Source organism: Osmia bicornis, chromosome 1, assembly GCF_907164935.1.
Source record: "Osmia bicornis bicornis chromosome 1, iOsmBic2.1, whole genome shotgun sequence".
NCBI classification, from domain to species: domain Eukaryota; kingdom Metazoa; phylum Arthropoda; class Insecta; order Hymenoptera; family Megachilidae; genus Osmia; species Osmia bicornis.
In genome coordinates this window covers 4,404,676-4,421,659 of record NC_060216.1, presented here as the reverse complement: position 1 = coordinate 4,421,659, position 16,984 = coordinate 4,404,676, and the positions used below count along the sequence as shown (strand labels likewise).

The 16,984-nt window shown below is 32.1% G+C and overlaps 1 protein-coding gene across 2 annotated transcripts in view; it reads right to left on the bottom strand.

The window, feature by feature from the left end:
- The window catches only part of LOC114881243 (MICAL-like protein 1), a 181,146-nt gene extending 165,871 nt beyond the window's left edge, over positions 1-15,275 (bottom strand). For both annotated transcript variants that reach the window (XM_046287273.1, XM_046287274.1), the window contains exon 1: positions 14,886-15,275. The gene's annotated coding sequence lies outside the window, so the exon portion shown is untranslated. The remainder of the gene's footprint in view (positions 1-14,885) is intronic.
- Between the last annotated feature and the right edge of the window lie 1,709 nt (positions 15,276-16,984).

Here is a 16,984-nt window from a genome sequence, read left to right as displayed (position 1 = left end):
ACGCCTAGGATTTGCAGACGAAAAATCTGAAAAAATTCACTATCATAAAGAAACATGGCTAGAATATTCTAGAATTTTTTCAGATTTTTTGAATGCCATTAAATAGGGAAAATATGACAAAAACTACTTTTTCTTTCTTACCCTGTAACTACCCTCCCGGTTGAGGTACAGGGTTGAAACTTGGTGTACCATAGTTTTTTGGGATATGCTATCGAATGGTGCATTGCGAAGCAAATTCGGCTCAAGGGCACTTTTGACCATCTTATCCTGCTATACCCTTTAGTTCCTCGTTTATTCTGTAGAGCGCAGTTCGTTCGTTTTCTTGTGGGGATCAGCCTGCGCACAACCCACTCAGCGAGAGTGGGGATAGAGAACTAACGAGAAACTAGCGCCATTTTATCTTGCACCGTCCTTCAAGTCGAACCGGCCTGTGGTTAGAAGGCGAGAATAAAAGATCTCAGATATAGTAAAACCAAGTTTTTCTGTTTTATTCGCCACCCTGAAAGGGAGTGGTGAGTCCGACGTATCACTCCGACTCAATTCGGGTACCTTGATACCCACATTCTACGTTCGACCGCGCGCTCATTCGCAGCTCGTATATCTGAATCTGTGTGCGTCGACCGAACCGTCGACGACGATATAATGTATCGTGGAGAATGGAACGTTCGAGCCTGGAAGAGGCGATAGACTTTGACGCGTGAATTTCTTTTACACGCGACGTTCTATCGACTAGGATAGCGATTTTCAACCCATATGTCACGAGATCATTATTTCTATCATTATTTTTGATTGCTATTATTTTTTTTTTTGGTAAAACTGCAGAACAAATACGTCCTCCCCGATTTCAATGATTTTTGGACTATCATTTATATGTACAGGAAAAAGTTGTTTAAAATATCGATTTCTATAATATATCCAAAAATCAATAGGCTCCGGCATTTTAGTGAATAGTAAAGATTCAATGAAAACGAAAAACTCATCCCCACTACTGGAGGGTGTACTCCTTGAGATGCCGGGATGTTCGCTCGCCGAGTGGTGTAATATGATCTGGGCACATCTGGGATCGGATATATCAGTGAAGTAATACTGATGCAACGACTGAAGTTTGTTATTTTTCATTTTTTTTTTATAAAACTTTTACCAAGATATTTGTGACGTTTTTCTGAGTAAAATAATACCAAACACGATATGGTTTGGACAATTTTTACTTATAATAGTATTTGCAATTTCTGAACTCTGTCTTCTAAACAATCAGTTCCGTGGCACTAAACTATGTGGTGTTTGGTATCATTTTAATCAGGAGTTTTTCACAATTCGGAGTACAATATCGGGACATATTATTTAAAAAAAAAACTAACCTTAGGCATTCGATTTGTAGGAATATTGTTGTATGACCAATTCACCGCCAACAAAGATATCTCAACACAAACATTATCTAGTCATAGTTCCAGCTCATCTAGCCTCCTGTACTCAGTTAGTCATCCTATTCCTTGTACCTTGATATCTCATAGTCCTAACTCATCTTGCTTCTTCCCCCAGTTATTCATCCTGCCCCTTGTACTTTGCCCATCCTCTGACCACCGGTTACCCACGCTTACCCTATATATACATGTACCCCAAAACGTTTTAGCAGATTTTTCTGTAGTCAGTACCAGCGTACGCTTCTTGCCGTTCGTCTAATAAACGTCTTGGTTTTAAAGTGTTGTACTTGATTCCCCAATCCGGAATTCAACAATATTCTTCCCTTGGTTATGTTATATTACAAGAAATGTATATATAATATTTGGGTGAAGGAATTATATCATTCATACATTTCCTAGGTGATGTATGCAATATCGTATTTTATACTTTGGCGGTGGCGTACATAATATAGCTATCGTAGCATCCGTGTGTCATTTAGATGTATGCGAAAATTGATGTAGAATAGCATGCCGTTAGTTGGATACAATAACTGAGGTGGCGCTGAAATCAGTTTCTGCTCGGCCTCATTTTCGATGAAACGTTGACTGTTTTACCGACGCGGAATTCGAAGTTCGGGCTCCACGCTAGCATCACCCTGGTGGAGCCACTTGCGTGATCCTTTACGAACTTGATAGGTTTAATTCTCAGCTAGCGTGCGCTCAACACGATCTAGGAAGGCAACAGCGCCTCAAGCACTTTTTGTTTAAATAGATTTGCATTTCTTTCTTTACTCGTATCAACTCTTTTGAAAATTCTGGATAAAAAAGTAGTAATAGAACTAATAAATGGAGGGGCCTCAGCTCCTTCTCTCCTTCTCTCCCCTCGCTACTATTCCCTCTCACTATTACCTATCACCTATATCTAACAGTACAATGTTTAAAAAACTAATATTTCGTGAGATATCTCATATTTTTCATAAGTCATACCATTCAACTTTTACGTCAATAGATTTCTCCTATCTCTTACTAAAAAGATATACTTCGTCCCAATTGCGTGACGCTTGTATTTCCAAAAACCTATAGTAACTTTGTTTTTCGAAACTAATAAAAAATACAAAGGAGTGTTAGTCAATATTCTGAGTGAACGCAAATAATTTAAATAAATAAATATCTCATATACAACTTATGTCTGAATACATTTGCAGAATTATTGCAAAGAGGAGGTATATTCTTCTCTTGTTATACCTCTTCTTTGAGCGAGGTTTGTTATGGGGAGCTGTGAAAAATCCAGGCGGGCGTCAGTCAAAACCTAGCGAAAACGGACAATCTCAACATTCAGAATGAGAGAAAGATAGCATGACTGCAATGCGTCTCACTCAGCGTTTGGGCGTTGTTGCCTTTTTCGCTTGCTTTCGCTTGCCTTCACTCGAGTGACGTAACCAAGGTAACGCCTGATTTTGGCTACGATTCCAAATCGGCAGCCTTCTTAGTTAGACGCCACCTTATAACTATTAGCTGAACTGAATTTGTCTGTATTATCCACAAAATGGCGGAACTGGTCTGTAAGAATGCTTTGACGGACCTACCTGAACCTGGCACCCGACTTTGAAAAAATCAATTTTATCCAATTGCATTGTATTCTCCTTCGTTTGTACCCGTTTGTACCACTCTTCTTTTCGTTTGTACCCTAAGGGGTGAAAAGATATACCTACCTGAACCTGGCATCCGACTTTGAAAAAATCCATTTTTTCCAATTGCATTGTATTCTCCTTCGTTTGTACCCGTTTGTACCACTTTTCTTTTCGTTTGTACCCTAAGGGGTGAAAAGATATGAGGGGGTGAAAATAGCCTAGCATCCCACTTTAACATTTTTCAAATCTTTTAACGGGTGCTGTTTCTTAATCGTTTGTACCCGTTTGTACCACCTTCAGTTTTGTTTGTACCCCAAGGGGTTCATTTGTACCGACTTTTGAAAAAACTCGCAAGGGGTAACTTCGCCATTTTTGAAGATTATTCAAATCTTTTTACGGGTGCTGTTTCCTAATCGTTTGTACCCGTTTGTACCACTTTCACTTTCGTTTGTACCCCAAGGGGTTCGTTTGTACCGACTTTTGAAAAAATCACCAAGGGGCAACTTCGCCATTTTTGTATATTTTTTATATTAATGACATAAAGACTATAAATATTGCGTAACTAATATTGCTAACTTCAAATCTACGACCTACAGTATTTCATAGTCTATGCGTTGGTCGGAAACCATATATGTAGTGACTCGTTAAAAGAAAGGAACTATTTGTGATGATTGAGATCTCTTATGTGCTGAATAACAGAAAACAACACAAAACTGTTTCCATCCCCATAACATGGACGATGGCAGATAAAAAAAAATACGTGTTGAATATTTTTATAAAACCTATATTTCCCCAAAGTTTCATCAAAATAGGCGTGTTACACTTCGATACGTTTCATTGTATGTGCTGTTGAGTCGCGAAAATAATTCTTTGTTGGAAACAGTAATGTTTTTCTCGGTAATTATTTAGATTATGGACGGCGGAATCAAATTTGATGATAAGTGAACAAGTCTTCTCAGATATATAGTGATCGATATTATCGACAATCTTGAACTAGTAGTCGTTAGAAAATATTTAAAGGTACTTAATATTTAGAACAAATATACGCGTTAATACTTAAACAATTAGAAAACAGCACCCACAAGGAGATTTGAAAAATCTTCAACAATGCCAAAGTTGCCCCCTGGGGGTTTTTTCAAAAATTGGTACAAACGAACCCCTTCAGGTACAAACGAAAGTGAAGGCGGTACAAACGGGTACAAACGATTAGGAAACAGCACCCGCTTTCAGATTTCGAATATCTTAAAAAATGGCGAAGTTACCCCTTGCGAGTTTTTTCAAAAAGCGGTACAAACGAACCCCTTGGGTACAAACGAAAGTAAAGGTGGTACAAACGGGTACAAACGATTAGGAAACAGCACCCGGGTTAAACTTCGTCTTAGGGGACCAACAATTAACGGGTCCAAAATATGTGTTCTTGTAGTTTTTATTGATCTGAAAAGTCCGAAAATGCAAGTTAAATGTCCAGGAAACCAATAGTTCAAAAGATACGAGTATATAAAAATGTGTGTACTTGGCGTACTTTGACAGATCAGTACGATGCGATATTGACTCTTCCCCGCGTCTAATCCTTTGTTTGGACTCTATTTGTTGGGTGTGAGTACCATCAGTTCCTATCAAATCCGAGGAGATATTGTTTATAAAAAAAAAAACTTAACCTTAGGTATACCGGGTTTAGGCCACCACTTATATAATTCTGTTTTACCGACGGCGACTCTACTCATTGGACAATATGGCGTCGTATTGACCTGTCAAAGTACGCCAAGTATACACATTTTCATGTACTCGTATCTTTTGAACTATTGATTTCCTGGACATTTAACTTGCATTTTCGAATGTTTCAGGTCAAAAACTATAAGATTTGATACTTTTCATCCAGAAATTTTTGGTCCCCCAAGACGAAGTTCAGCCAAAGATTTGAAAAATGTTAAAGTGGGGTGCTAGGCTATTTTCACCCCCTCATATCTTTTCACCCCTTAGGGTACAAACGAAAAGAAAAGTGGTACAAACGGGTACAAACGAAGGAGAATACAATGCAATTGTAAAAAATTGATTTTTTCAAAGTCGGGTGCCAGGTTCAGGTAGGTGGTCATGTGGCATATTATATGAAAGCTCTCTTTAAGGTCTACAAACCGTGCCGTACCACCTAACTCCTTGACCCTAAGGTCACGTGACGAGAGCTTTGAAATATGTGATATCCATAGGAATACATTATAAAATGTTGACCATTTTCGACCCCTTCCCTACGTCGCGTCGTAGGGTCTCGATACTTAGGTACATACTAGGACCGTGCCCTAAGATTTATCCTCACTAGGTGGCGCTCTTTGCAGAGAGACTCCCGGAATAAACCGCCTACCCCCTTTGTTTATAATAAAGAAAATGATTTCAATAACTCGTTCATTAATGTAACAATCAATGGATATTAGAAATTAATAACCTATTAATTTTTTTTCCTAAGTACATTCAAAAACAGTTTTCAACATTTTTTTTTTAACATCTACCATTCTTATAAAAAGCGTATAATATACATAGATTATAACTGTATGCGTATATTATTAGATGTACGAATTAATGCAGTGACTTTAATACTACACCTTTTTAATCACTATTTTAAATTTGAATATTTTCCAGCGCTTCAATGGATTTGGAAAGTAATGCGTAAATATGATTTGAATAATTGAATTTACTGACATTTTAAAAACAAATTCTCAATTAAAAAACATAAGGTACTGAATTAATTTGTATACGTCATTTTAAATTCAAATATTTTCCCAAATATTTTTATTTTTAAAATATTTTTTAAAAAATGTACTGAATAAAACTGTACACTTCGAACATCAAGGTGTGTTATAAAAAATAGCACGTTTACTTTATCTTACAAAGAAATAGTACGTATCACGGAAAATACAACTCTCTTTTAACTGCAAACGTATTAATAGTCGAATTTTTATTTACAATAAAATTCGAGTTGGTATAATTGCAAAATTTTACAATAAATGACAAATATAAAATACGCGTATTAATAATAGGTTTTAAGGTTATCTCCATCTAATTAAATAATTTCTATAATTTTTGTTATTGCTCCGGGCCCTGCAATCTCTACGTACAGCTCTGCTTCGTTTTTTACTGCGAAAACTGAAGATATATTTACAAACAACCGTATGTACCGTCACTGTACTATCAACGTGGTGTCCCTCTCACCGTACCCGTTCTCTGAAAAAAGTGAATAACGTGTTTTCCGTCGAATACAGACCATAACCTACATCAAGAGAATGGACGGGGAGAGGGGATTGCTACGTTGACGGATACGGTTGTGTGGACATTGAATCAATTCAAATTGTTATTTTTCACAGTGAAATAATATAACGTATCAGTTTTTACCGTAAAATTGAAAATGTATTATTCTTCGTAACGAAACAGTATAACGTACTGGTTTTTGAACCAAAGAGAAGTACGTGTTAATATTCATAAGATACGATGAAGTGTGTTTCTTTACGTGGCATACGTGAGAGAAATACGTGTAATACGTGCTACTTTTCGTAACGCATGTCAATTTACACACTGACTTTTAAATCGAAGATAAAATCGAAAAATAAATACATAAAGAGTGAGACATAAAGCAGCGTATACAATAATTCTGTATCTCATGTTTCAACAAAAACAGTTGAACTCTGTTGTTCTCTTCGCTTACAGTTTCATTTTATGACATCTGAAACATGATTTTATTTTTTTTTTTTCAAATTTTAAAAGGATTCATTCCTAAGAAGTATAACATAAAATTTACAGTCAATTAAAAATGAAAAGAAAATCTTTAAAGAGGATATGAAAATATAATTTTCATTGTGAGTCACATAGACCCAAAGGGAGACAGCAAGGTTAATAAATGGTATAATTTAAAATCAGAAATCTGAAACCTGTTATTTTGACACACTTGGGTAATTTCGCTGTTAAAGGGTCTAGCCGTCTAGCCGCACAAGCATAGTGAATCGGCTCCAGCAATAATTATAGTTGATATTTATACCACATAATGCATGTTACGTAAAGAACGACTATGAGCAATTTCAACCCCCTACCCTCCCTAGTAAGAGAGATATGAGGGTAACAATCCTAATCTTTACTATTTTTTTTCACGGATATTGTTTAAGATATTTGAACACATTAAACTGCAAATAGTAGATACTCATTAGCTGTACTTCACGTATTTTTCTCAAAATTTTTACACAATAATTAAGGGTTGAAAATTAATAAAAAAATTGTTGAGGGTGATTTTTATAAACAATCCCTTGCGTGATATCCACCAAAAACATTAAGAATACTCATTTACTACTTAACTATTATCTGTAAAAGTTTCAAGAGTGTCAGATTGGTATAACATAGTTAAGAAAAAATAAAATTAATATAATGCCCCTTCATAAGGCAAAGGCAGGCTGAACATTAGTAATGACTAACCGCGACCTACAAGGGAACACGTTGCACCGGCCCGCCACGATTTTCATACCAGGAACAACTTTAAGAAAAATATAAACTCTGCTTTTCGTAATCTGTATGTTATCGAATAAAGCATTTAGTTAACACTAGAACTACCAACAGTTGTTATATACCTATTCCTACCAAACCGGTCATTTTGACCGGTGTGATATTTAGTTGGCAAAATATAAAAATTCAAAGAAAAGTTTTAAAGAAAATAAAAAATGTATAATATTATTAAATACATGAATTTAGAAAAAATCACAACATTATTATAAAATATTAAATAAAATTTGAAGACAAAATCTTGTAAACAATTGATACAACCGGTCATTTTGACCGGTCGGTAGTTCTAGTGTTAATAGCCTTTTTTTTAAATAATACGTTAAAAATTTGAACTTTTTAATTAAGTTAAACTAAAGTTAAATGTAATATTTTGAAACGAAAGTGCTTCATGTATTGGAGAAACAATTTTTAGAGGAACAATGTAAAATTTTAAACGTCAAAATAATATGAAATGCAAAATTAAGTTAAAATGGTGACTCTATCCAGGGTCCGTCGTCTGAGGGTAATGTATATAAATAGCTGTTACGAATTGATACATATGTATATGTATGTATATTTTAAGCAGATCCGTAAATCTGTTATAAATTACTGTTTTTACTTATGCAAATAATTTGCAAAATAAAATTGCTTTTTGTAATATATACGCGTTCTGGATACACGCATCAGTAAGTTTATTGACTCGCTGAATATTCATCAGAGTATGTAATTAGGATTCTTTTCTAAGGTGGAACAGGTCCATTAGATTTACCATCAGCGTCAAGTATTTAATATTGTTTAATTATAATTTTATTTTTTTATTTCTAATTTTACGTAACAAGAAAATGCTACTGTATAACTTTTAAATTTCAGAACTTCCGAATTTTAGAATTTGAAAATTATGAAATTTTAGAATTCCAGAATCTTAGATTTTTAGAATTTCTGGGTTTTTGAAATCTCAGAATTTTTATGTCTCAATCTTTTAGAATCATGTTAAACCCAGTCCATATGGGAGGAGGGGGGGATGCCTCTCACAACTATCTTGTTACATCAATGGATATGTTTAAAATTTATGTTTGCGTTTTTAATAAAATTTATCATATTTTCCAACTTAACAGGATCAAAATTTTGAACAATAAAAGTAGCAGATTTATTAAAATAACAAATTTTTAATAATTTCATTGCGTAGATTTATAATGCAAAAAAGAATCCTGAAATTTTTGTTTTAATATTTTTTTCTATTTGCTATACAGAGCAGTATAACACCTCACATTAACATTTAAAACTGCTTAATATTTTTATTTAGGTTCTTTACAAATCTGCAAGATTAAAACATAAATGGAATTTATGAGTTACCAAATTTTCCTTGTACATAAGAATTAGTCATTGTTAATGATGAATCAGCGATACATTTAAAGAGATAATAAATTTATGTTTCGTATAAATTCAGAATATAGAATTTACACACATAAATTCGTGAATTCTTACATTAATGCAACTTCTATGATATTTTAATATGAATAAAAGTTTATGGATATCTTGTGTATTTTAACTTGTATAAATTATTCCTGTTTCGTTCTACTACAAAATATAACATTAAATCATTTAACAATAAGTAAAACTATACAATGATTGGCATCTCAAGCTAAAATTTTATTTGAATAAAATAATTTTTAACAAAAAATACAACCGACTTCGAAATGCACTAAAAAGTATGAAATAATTTCTACTTCATTTATACAAATACCCAACAGCTATTAATAAAACCTATTTACTCGTTAAATAGTATACTAAATACATTTCAACCTTTTCGGAGGCGGCGCAAAATTAAAAACTTTTCTTATACTAGAAAGATTCAAGCGTCGATAACCTATCAAATCATTATTGACAGCTTCGTATATTCGGGTATTTTTAATTTTGCGCCGCCTCCGAAAAGGTTGAAATGTATTTAGTATACTATTTAACGAGTAAATAGGTTTTATTAATAGCTGTTGGGTATTTGTATAAATGAAGTAGAAATTATTTCATACTTTTTAGTGCATTTCGAAGTCGGTTGTATTTTTTGTTAAAAATTATTTTATTTCACACTTTTTAGTGGAACGAGCAGTATTTGTAGGATGCCGTAAGGTGGTTTACCGTTCTTATTGGTTAATTGCAACAATGATAGTTTTTAGTGATAACAAGTTCCATACAAGTTATAACAATAGTTATTAACAATAACAAATTGCATAAATTTTTGCAAGTGAGATATCGCGGAAATGTGAAAGGTTTCATCGCAATCGGTTCATGCCTTGGAAAGTATACATGTATACAAGAAACAGTAGAGAATCAGCGACTGCATGCTGACTCATACACCGGTAAAGACACGTAGGCATACGTAGAATTCAATGTAGTAGTAACAATAGTTTTTTACGAATATCTCGGAAACTAAAGCTTTCCGTTAATTATGCATAATGAAAAAGTTGTTCAGAATCATTTCCCCCACAACATATTAAAAGTTCATTGAAATCGTCCAATTTTGACATTAAAAACTTCTTGTATTTTACAATAACAATGAAAAAATGAAAAATTTTTTTTCAATGGGACCAACCGGAAGACATACCCTACAAGATGTAAAAGGTTTCGTTCCGATTGGTACACTCATCTCGGAGTAATCGGTGAACACACACAAAAAAAAAAAAAAAAAAAAAAAAACATACATACTGATCGAATTGAGTAACCTCCTCCTTTTCGAAGTCGGTTAAAAAAGTCAAACGAATTTAGTGAACTTGCATTTTCCATTAACAAAATGTCAAAACTAATATACATATAAATATGGATGAATAAAACAAAACAATTAGTTTAATTAAAGGTCTATAATTGTGCCCATAATTATGAAAGTGGTCTAAGTCATATATTTCTTGTTTCGAGATATTTAATGAATCGCATTTGAATAAATTAAAAAATATTTTTACATTATGCGACATTTTAATTTATAATTTATTAGTCTTGATTAATGGAAATTTATTATAGACATGAAATTTTGTGTGAATTTCATGGGAAAATGTTGTTTTTAAAGCTTGAATTGACTTAGACCATTTTCAAAATTAACTGAATGTCCTATAATTGACTTAAAGTAATAAAAAATTGTGTTTTTTATTTGAAACAACAACTTTAACGAAATAATTCATAAACATTTATTAATCATTTTTAAAAAGTAATCCATTTTTATCATAATTTCGAGTTTTTAAGATTTTTAAAATGTTCCTGAGAAACTGGAGGGATGTATGGTAGTAAACACATAAGATCTTTATGTTTTTCTTCCGTTACTGGTCTAGTGGTGTTGTATAATGGAAGTAATTGAATATTTTCGTATATTTTTGGTCTTCCTCTTTTAGGTGAAAGATCCAAAACTTGGAATACAGAATCATCTAAAGAAGTCTTATAAAACATTTTATAAGGTTCATTTTTCAAGAATCTCATCCATTGAATTTTTAGCCAAGAGACAGATTCGCCCGCGGTATTTTTTACTGCCCTTGTTATTGATTTTTCAAGTGATTTCGTTGAAATAAAATCCGGTTGCGACATTCGTTTGATCGAAAATGTATTTCTTTTTCTACAATTTTCGATCAATTCATGGTAATGTTCAGGATTGTATAATTAATTTGCTTTTTTTATTTTCATCTCTATCAAACCAAAATCACGCGACAAAGAGGGCCACGCGGTATTTTCAAGTTATGTTTATATAATTTCTTTAAATTGTTGACTTAGACCACTTTCATAATTAACACTAAATGAATTCCGTATAACGTTGTAATTACAACTACTATCTAAAGGTTCATTTTTGACGATATCGTAAAAATTACATTGAATAAATTTAGTTTAAAATCATGTCGTGTGAAATAAGTGATAAATTCATTTTTTTTCAAATTTTGACTTAGACCACTTTCATAATTATGGGCACAATTATAAAACACATAATAAATACGAAAAATGGTAGCAAAAATGATTATTATTCGCACACTTGGCATGGGCATTAAAACTGTGTGCATAGTGTCGATCATACATAGGCTTCCCTAGAGAAAATGGCGGGAAGAAGAAATTTTCAAAACCCCAAATTAGAACAAGTTAATATAGATTTAATTTTAAGGGGTAACGCCACTCTAGAGTAAGAAAAAATAGGCATATTTTGGAATTTTTTTTTTTTTAATAATGGAATAAATCCAAATTCTGTAAGCATATTTTACAACTAATAAACTTTAAAAATTAATTTTTGTATAGTGATTCAAGTCAAAATATGGGCTCTGCAGCATTTCTTCGATGACGCATCTTTTTTGTAGGGCTAAACGGCCGGACCAGTAGCTCCTACAATTTTTAACTTAGGATAAAAAACCAAAATATTTTCGATTATATATGAAAACAGCTACAGAACTATGTAGGATTTTTTTGATATATTGATTTTTACAAAAATGGCGTATGTTTTAAGAGAAAATGTAAAATTTCAAGAAAATAACAAAAGAACTATGCAATATAATGAAAAAATCTTACGTAGTTCTGTAGAGAATTTACTTTTAAATATACTGTTAAATTTTCAAATCGATTGATGATGATCTGTTTGATTTATGAGTTGGGCCAGTTTGAAAAATGCGGTTTCGAGAAAAATGCGTTTAAAGTTTTTAGTAATAGGCGCAGCAGATTGGGAGGAGCTGCACCAGAATTCAAAATTCGAGTACTTAGAGATTTTTTCCACTCATAATCTTTTGCCATATCATTTGTAAGATATTAAGGCACCTTTTAAGCAGAAAAAAAAATTCGATTTTTTCAAAATTCTAGAATAGCGTTACCCCTTAAATATCATAAAATTTACTACATAATCAGAATGTTACATAAAATTTTAATTTATGATTCGATATCTTCAAAATTGAGATTTTGAAAATTATATTTGAAAATATTTAATATTAATTTTATTACAAATATGCTTTAGTTATATGGTATACTTTTAATATTTAAATTAATAATTATCTTAATGTTCCTAAATTAATTTTAATATTAATAGCCACTTTGTCCACAGCAGCCTACCGTGTTTGATACTGCATCAACTCACAGAGAATAATTTTACATTAATTTGACAAAGAAAGTATGAAGTTCTTAATAAATGTTCAAAAATATATCTGTATCTTTTTTTATCAATATTGTCAATTGAAAACATTTAATTTAACATTTGAACTTATAACCATCCTTATAAGATTTCACTTAAGTTAAGTTCATCACTAAAATCAGTAAAGCTTACCCTATTTACATTTCTTCTGTTGTATTTTATAATAAAACTCAAAAATGAATAGTTAACACCAGAAAATTCTATTTCATTGTTTAATTGACTTGCTCTGATATGCAATGTGCATAGAATTTTGATGCATTGAAATATAATTTTAAAATACCAAGGAATGCCAGTAATAGAATTCACTGAATCAAATGACTTTTGTTTCAAGTATTTCTTCCTATCTCAAAAAATACACTAGGTTCTGAGAAAAGTCTGTGGGATTATATAATACAACGAATTTCGAAATCATTTTTGGTTATTCACACCTTTTAATTGATATAATTAACAAAATGTATACTAAAATTTGTTGTTAATATTTTAAGAACGTTCTATGATAAGATACAGAACATAAAATATACTAATATTGGAATCTTAATATGATCATGGCATTTGTCGTAACAGTATCCATAACTCTTAGGATACCTTAAAGAATTTAATAAAATCATGTATTAATTTTTAATTACTGTGATATTTAACAGAAAGAAAATAAATTGCTTAAATTTTCACAGGTTGCTGTGAATCATTCTTTATCATGTTGATTGCTATGCAAAACATCTGATACAGATAGTTCTTACGTAAATGAAAAAATTTGTAATAGTATGCAAATTCGAGTGTTATTTAAATAATAGTCGAAGTGTTAATGGGTAGGATTATTAATCCATAGATATTACTGGTCACGTTGCAATATAAAATGCAAAACACTAGTGAATAAAGGCTTCATGTAACTTTTTTTAAAACTTGAACTTTTGGTATAATAATACAAAGTAGCACTATATCTCTATATCATTATAATTACTTTAAATTTTAGAAAGATAACATGTAATAGTTTTATCTTTTGAAAATTTTATCCACTCATGTTTCCAATTACATAGGGGGAATCACCTAAGGCAGGCCACCTAAACAAATTCTATTCATGGAGTTAACCTTTAAATCTCCTAGGCACCTCTACCAGAGAAAATGTTCTATATACCAAGTAATAGAATTCTCTGAACCAAACGACTTTTGTTTCAAGTATTTCTTCCTATTCCAAAAAATAGACTAGGTTCTAAGAAAAGTTTGTGGGGTTTCATAATATAAAATTTAAGTGACCTGAACTTCTTCATATTTTCTTTGTTGGAAAACTTCCCATAACCCTAATAAATTTATCATAAATTTGACATTTTTTATATTTCTAGTGAATCAAAGTAGAAATATAAAGTCAGATGTCATATAAGTACAATATCAATCATAGTGTCCGTTTGTCTAGTGTATTTTGTAATTTCAAATAAATTATTGAAATTCTAAATTATTGAATATTCTAAAGCTTTTATCAGATGATTATGTTAATTATTTTAACGCTTTTATTAAATAATTAGATTTATGATATTTGCTGCGGTTAAACTTAGACTCCAAAGTCAGTGCTTTTTCACTAGACGAACGGACAGTATGATTGATATTGTACATATATTTTTCATGTTAATAACTACCAACTTAAATTTTCACAACTTTGGAATGATTTTTATCAATTCCTTTATAATGAATATCTATGATGAAAGTTTGTTTATAAACTTTACAGTGAGAGTTTAATGAATTTAATAGAAGAATAACACAAACTTTTCATGGTACCTAATCTTTATATCTTACTGAAAGCTACTTTCGATAATTATTATGTTTTCTATAGAATTAAACTTCAGATCTTTTATTATGTACATTGTTTTGTTCCTTATTATCCAGTTAAAATATTATACATATAGGTGAATGAATTAATATCTTTTATAGACACCTAATAAGTACAAAATTGTTGAAATGTCATCATGTTACAGCTTAAAGAATGTAAACTTTCTATATTTTACTTTTTCTTTTTATTTGTCCCACACTACTGTCCTATTAAGGGTTAAAATTTGTTAAATATGTATGATATTTTAAATCACCTATAAAGAAAAAGTATTATACAAAAACATATATGTAGGTAATTTCAATCTATTGATACTTAAAAGAAAAGAATTTTCTTTGCTTTTGAAATTTTCTCTTTTCTGTATTTTATTTATCCATACGGAGATCCGTTACCTTACGTCATTCGCATGACCCGTTTTACTTCCACCAACAGTTTTAATTCCCTATGGTTTTTCCTTTTTAAACGAACACGAATAGCACCATATTTCTTCGATTTTCTTAATTTCATGTGATTACACTATAGATTTGTTTTCTCCGCATTATCAGTACACTAAATTGTATCACAATTTTTCTAACCTTAATAGCATAGAAAACTAATATAAACAGATATTTCAAACACAATGATACAACATTCAGAGTTTATTCTTTTTCTCTGTACACATCAAATATATTTACACTTTCAATCACGAAAATATCAGCACTGTTTTGTGAGAACCGGCAAAAACACTACAACATGGTACGCGTGCGTTCCAGCAACTGAACGCTACAGCTATAAGCATCGTAATCGTACGTTAGTTTACACATCTTTCGCTCTCTCTTTTTTGTCCTTTCCAGGGGCGTCAACTAGGGCATGATAGTTTTTTTTTAATTTTATTCGCAAAATTACTTTTTCCAATTATTACAGAGAGCATTCGATGGAAGCTTCAAGCTGCATTTCCCAGAAAAGCCCTGTTCTAAATCTTCCGCTTATGTACTATGTAAAAAAATTCCAAAGTTTGAAATCTACTAAATTTTTGACCCAATTGTTATTGCAAAAATGAATCCTCTCTTTTTAAACTCTTTAAATCATTAAATTCATTAAAATATGTACTGTCCATCGATGACAAGATGTCCCGCGGGACGGCACAGGGGCAACGGGGGACCCTCGTTCGCTCCGCCAGTTCCCCACCGTTTGACGCTTTCGTAACGCCAACGTTTGGGTTATTGACGACGCACGTTACATAGGCGTAGGATTTCTGTATTTACGAGGGTCGGGGTTTCTGACCTACCGTTAATTATTTCGTACTTTATTTAATATATTTAATATATCATTTCGTACCTAAAAAAAAGAAATTTAAGTGGTTTAGTTCGATTTCGAAAAAATTATTTTGTTTTAAAGCATATGCCATTACTTTTCGGATCCACTGTATACTTACGCCAATGCTTGCCTCGCACTATCTCACTCAGCCTCGATACGTCTCATCGACTTTCTTCGTCACACGGTCTGAATTAGTGTGCGTGATCGTTTTAGCCAATAGCTCGCTAGAACCGAAAATGCGTGTGAAATGAGGTGTCTCCCTTCCATTCTGACCAATCAGATTTGCGGCCTTCTCATGAGACATCTTGTCATCGGTGCACAGTACTTTTTCGATGTTTGTTCTTTAAGAATATTTATTTGTACGTCATTATTTTTCTTTTGTGATTAAGTGTTATTTAATTTCAGTTAGAATAAATTTCAATTTTTGAAACAAAATAATTAACTAAGAAAGCCTCGAAGGTTTGATAGTCCCAGGCTCCTGAAATCCTAAATTCAGTCCTGGTTACAGAGAAACAAAAATGTTGACAGTAATGGATTGATGCGAATACTGTTCTTTGACAGTTGTCCATTAGTTACCTATTTTAGCAAGTCCTTTGGCCAGTTTTTTTCAGTACAAATTATATGGAAAATACGTTGTAAATAAATTAATCCTCGGATGGCGGACCATAAAGTGGGCCACTATTTTAATATAATTTTGTATTTTATGTTAGTTTCTTTTTCTGAATTTTATACTGTTCCTTTAAAAATTATTCTTCCAATATATGAAACCCTTTTGTTTAAAAACTATATATTTAGTTTTAGTTTGGGTCACTCACCATTTGGATTAACCCATGCTCTACTGTTCAACGGTTAATTTTTTGTGTTTTAGAAATTCGTGCTCTAGGACGTTTTGCCCTACGTCCTACTAACCTGTCCCGAAAAACTTACGAGGGAAACTACCCAAATGTAACGCTCATTTATTAATGAAACTTTGCTACCTAGTAGAGCTCGTCGAGCTGAACACGCCTATACCCCATTTTGGGGGTAGACGGCTAATTGTTTAAAAGATATTAACAATTAAAGTTAGTTACTCCTTGCATTGAGAACTATGACGAACTCACACATACAAAATACATACTGATCGAATTGAGTAACCTCCTCCTTTTCGAATTCGGTTAAAAAAGGTTAGTTCTGCGGTTAAACATATGACTCGCAA